The sequence below is a fragment of the Chinchilla lanigera genome, unplaced genomic scaffold, assembly GCF_000276665.1.
Source record: "Chinchilla lanigera isolate Chin_1 unplaced genomic scaffold, ChiLan1.0 scaffold00019, whole genome shotgun sequence".
Taxonomy (NCBI): Eukaryota; Metazoa; Chordata; class Mammalia; order Rodentia; family Chinchillidae; genus Chinchilla; species Chinchilla lanigera.
The window spans coordinates 28,020,153-28,024,777 of NW_004955420.1; the positions used below are offsets into that span (position 1 = coordinate 28,020,153).

Consider the following 4,625-nt stretch of genomic DNA (forward strand, 5'->3'; position numbering starts at 1 on the left):
AAGGAAGGAAAGGTTTATTTAGCTTACAGTTTGTGGAGGTTTCAGTCCATACTTGGCTGGCTCCGAGGCAGAAGGTAGCAAAGCAACAAGAGCAAAGGGTGGAATGGCAGCCGAACAGCAAACAGCCAGAGCAAACTGGAGGAAAGGCGGCAAGCAGCCTCTTTCCCTCCTTTATATTGTAAACAGGCTACCCTCACCTAAGGGGTATGTAGCTCTCACATAATCTCCATGACCTCCTCTTCCACAGGGGCAGGATGTATACAAAGTAAGCACCCTGGCTTCCTGCTGAGTCACTTAGCCAAACCTCTAGACTCCCCAAGTTGACACAATGTATCAACCATAACAGAAGGCCACCTCTTATCCCTCTGTGCACCTCTGGGTCCATCAGAGCACCGAAGCCCCAGAAAGTAGCTGTGGAACACTGGCACCTTGCTTTGTTTAGCAGCACCCGAGAAGCAGTTCTTGTTGTCAGCTCACAAGCAGGTTTCCAGTGAAGCCTGAGAACAGTCAAAGGCAGGGGGAGACAAATCACGTCCCGGGCTCACATGGGTTCTTAGCCACATGTGAGGTGGAAATCAGTGGGTCAGTGCTTGAACCTGCCGTCACCACCCCACTGTCTGCCCTCTTCTTCAGGACACTGCAAAAGGAATTGTCTTAGCCATCTTCTTATCACTGAGACATAATACCTGACACCCACAACTTACATGAGGACAGGTTTGTTTTGGCTCATGGTTTGTAGAGGGTTCAGTCCATAGTCGGCTGGCTCCAAGGCAGGGGGCATGACAAAGGGGCATCACAGAGGAGAAACAGCTCATGGCAGGGCAGCAGGAGGCAGAGAGGAAGCAAGGGAGGAGGACGGACAGATACTGTGGCCACGCCCCCCGTGACCCAGCTCTTCCCACCTGGCTTCCCCTCTCAACATCACACCCAGCTATGAACCTATTCGTGGGCTAATCCGGTGATGGACATCACACACCCCTGATGCAGTCACCTTCCGAAAGCCCCACCTGTGACCGCATGAGGCTTTGGGGGACATCTAGATGCAAACCATAACAGGAAGGAGCCAAGATGTTAGCAGTTAGCTGAGGGTTCCTTTTCGACCCGGATAAAAGTCATGAATTGGCACGGGCAGCTTCCTTGACCGTGGCAGCTCTGAGCTTTGAGCGCCAGCAGATTTCAGTCTTGGGGTCACAGCTCCAAGCTGTGAGTACAAGCACCTCTTAACGCTTAGTGTTACAGCTCCAAGCCCTGTTAGCAGCTCCTGGAGGCTCGCAGCTGCCCCACTCAGAAGCAGAGTTTGTTGCCTCTTTGGTGGCTTTCTAGAGCGCTTCAGCAGCTCCCAGTGCCACTCTGGGGCTCTTCATCCTCACAGCTTTCAGCAGGGCCGTGAAGCTCTTCAGCAGCCCGCTGGCTGCCCATCCTGCCCAGGGCTAACAGCCTCCAGTGTCACTTGCGCTTTCTTAGTACAAACTCCTCGGCCCACTCTCGCTGAGAAATATCACGAGTGTGCAGGAGGGTCTCTGGAGGAGGCTTTCCCGTGACCTGTGCCGCAGCTCCGGGGGGTAACGCCTGGGAGGAACACACACGGACCTTCCTAAGCAGGCACAGGAGGCACTGCACCTCGGACTAGAGGCAGGCGGGGGGCTCATCCGGACAGGCTGCAGGGTAGAAGCCCCTGGGATAGGTCCATGTCTGAAGCCTGCTGTGGCCAAGGCGAGTATCTCTGGAGAGGTCACTAGTGTCCACGTCAGCCTCGGCCGGCCTGGTGACAACTCCACAGAGCCGTGGGGGAAGGGGCGGCTTGACTGACAGCCCCTGCTGTGTCCTCAGACCCGCAGAGCTCTGCTCAGGAACACGACTCATCCGTGTTGCTCACGGCCCAGGCAGGTTTGGTGAACTCAGGGATCACAGCCGTGGTCCTGTCCATTCCCCTGGCTTTGCCCGGCCAGGTGGGTCCTACAGCGGCCCCTCAGGGAAGTGACGGCAGCACCCGAGTGGCCTGGAGTGTGGGCAAGGCGTGCTGGCTGTCGGCCAAGCTACAGCTCCCGTTAGGGCTGCAGGGCCCCAGCGCAAAGTAGAGGCGTCCACAGAGGTGGCACGAGGCCGCGAGCTGGCTGCGCCCCGTCACCCTCAGGGCAGTGAAGGGGCGGGCGGGACAGCTGTCAGGGAGGTCGTGCCCCCTCTGGCTGTCAGAAGGTAGAGAGAAGGTGGCACTCATTTTCGTATCCCGGGCAGAGGCGGCAGACAAAGAGGTCCTCACCCGGCCCATGGAGCTCTGGTGGATCCACACCGAGGACCAAGCGGTCCGGGAGCTCAGATGAGAGCAGGGTCACACCCTCATCGTTACGCACTCCGAGGGAAATCTGGCGTCTCCATCCACTGGCAGGAGCCCCTGGCTGTCTTACCAATAAAATTCCCAGTGGTTTCATTTCCTATCACCATCATCACTGACATCTAAAAATATTTACTTATCGCTTCCTGGAAACTGTATCTTTCTTTCTTCCTTCCTTATTTTCTTTTTTTCCTCCTTCCCTCCTTCCCTCCCTCCCTCCCTTCCCCCCTCCCTTTCTTCCTTCTTTCTTTCTCTCTCTCAGAACCATGGCTAGACCTTGAATGTAAGCATTCATAAAGAAACACTTTGGGGCTGGGGATTTAGCTCAGCGGCAAAGCACCTGCCTGGCAAGCGCAAGGTCGTGAGTTCAGTTCCTGGTACCAGAGAAAAAAAAAAAAAGAAACACACACCCAGCACACACCATACAATTTTTTTTAAAATCTTGGAAGCGACATTTCAACAGGATCGGCATTCTTGGCAATTTCGATAGAAATGGTAACCGTAAGTATTTTATTTGATGCACTGAAAAACATAGCTCTGAGATGGGCCAGAGGCCTCACCTGACTGCCCGGGGGAGCCACGGTATAAAACAGCTCAGACCCTTTATGTAGGTGTGGTGGTTTTTTTGGTTTGTGGTTTTTGTTGTGTTTTTTGTTTTTTGGGGTTTTTTTTTTTTTTTTGGTCTTTTTGAGACAGGGTCTCACTATGCAGTCCAGGCTGGCCTTGAGCTCACTTTGTAGCCCAGGCTGGTCTCGAACTCACAAGATCCTCCTGCCTCAGCCTCCTGAGTGCTGGGATTACAGGCGGGCGCCACCACGCCCGGCGGGGTCCTGGTTTATAGTGGGTTTTAGAGCTAGGAAGACCTGAGTTCCAGCTGTAGCTCGGCAGCGCGCAAGCCAGTACCCAGCTTCAGTCCCCTCCCCGAGGGAGCCCCGACTACCTTCCCCTTCCTTCCCACCTCGCCGCAGAGGAGTCATTGTCCAGCTCAGTGCGGCAGAGCCCAGGATCTGGGGACTGGCTTCCTACTGCTCTGGGGTTCTCCCCCCACCGCGTTCCAGAGCTCAGAGTCTGCACCTCACCCCCAAAGCTAGCTGGCAGAGAGAGGCCCCACGCGAGCAGCCACCCTGCTGCGAAGCCTGGACGAGCATTTCCACATCTGGCCACTGGAGGGGGCTGGTTCACAGTCGTGATGCATCTGCCCAGACCCAGGAGACCAGAACCCGTCGGAGCCCAGGGTGCCTCCCCCACCTGCCCGCGCCCTCAGCTCCTCAGGCCCAACCTGGGCCAGGCTTACCGATGAGGCTTCCTTTGCCCCTTCCCAATCAGCTACAGCCTGACCACCCAACGAGGAGACAGCAGCGCGGTTCTAACAGCACAGGCTCGGTGCTGAGAATGCAGTCCCAGGACTCCCACAACCCCATGCGGAGCTGCTTTCTCACGCGAGCAAGGGGACCCACAAACAGTGAGACGGTCGGTCAACACTGCAGTATAAAATAGGCTTTGTGTTCCCTTATTCGGTCCCACTGTAGGATTTATTTTTTTATTTTATTTTATTTTTTGTACCAGGAATCGAGCTCAGGACCTAACGCTTGCCAGGCAGGCGCTGTGCCCCTGAGCTATGTCCTTGGCCCCACACCGTAGGCTAATGTAAGTGTTCTGAGCACGACGAAGCTAGGCGAGGTAGCTGGGTGTGATGACACAGGCCTGTAATCCCAGCACTCTGGGAGGCTGAGACAGGAGGACCGCAAGTTCAAGCCCTACCTGGGCAATTTAGCGATGTAGTGAATCCTTCTTTCAAAATTAAAGAAAAAATTAAAAAGAGCTGGGATGGAGCTCAGTACAAAGGCCCTGGGTTCAGTTGCTGACGCAGGGTGCGGGGGTAGACTGCGTTGCACCACGATGTCGGGTAGGGCAGGTGTATTGGATCACTTTCAGCTCACGGCATTTCGGCTTTTGATGGGTTGATCGGGGTCTAACCCTCCGCAAGCCAAGAAGAACCTGTGCATTCTTTTGTGCTTGGTCTGCCCTGGTCAGCAGGCGCGCCTCGTCCCTCTGGGGGACGTGATTGCGCCTCGTGCCCTCGAGCGCTCAGCCGAGGGACTCTCCCCGGTGCCTCGCGCGTCCCTGCGCCCTGCCGGGAGAGCGTGGGCCTGGGTGGCCGGTGCAGGGGACCCAGGGGCAGTGGATGAAGATCCTCGCGGGTGGGTGGGCTCCTGGGCGCCAGCGGGGGCCCGGGGAACGCGTCCCCGTCCAGCTGGGCTCCGTCCTGGGAAGGCGGGCTCCCCGGAGCACT

At 56.4% G+C, this 4,625-nt stretch overlaps 1 protein-coding gene across 1 annotated transcript in view; it reads right to left on the bottom strand.

The window, feature by feature from the left end:
• The window catches only part of Ackr2 (atypical chemokine receptor 2), a 29,418-nt gene extending 29,367 nt beyond the window's left edge, over positions 1-51 (bottom strand). The window contains exon 1 of the mRNA XM_013513602.1: positions 28-51. The gene's annotated coding sequence lies outside the window, so the exon portion shown is untranslated. The remainder of the gene's footprint in view (positions 1-27) is intronic.
• Positions 52-4,625: the final 4,574 nt, after the last annotated feature.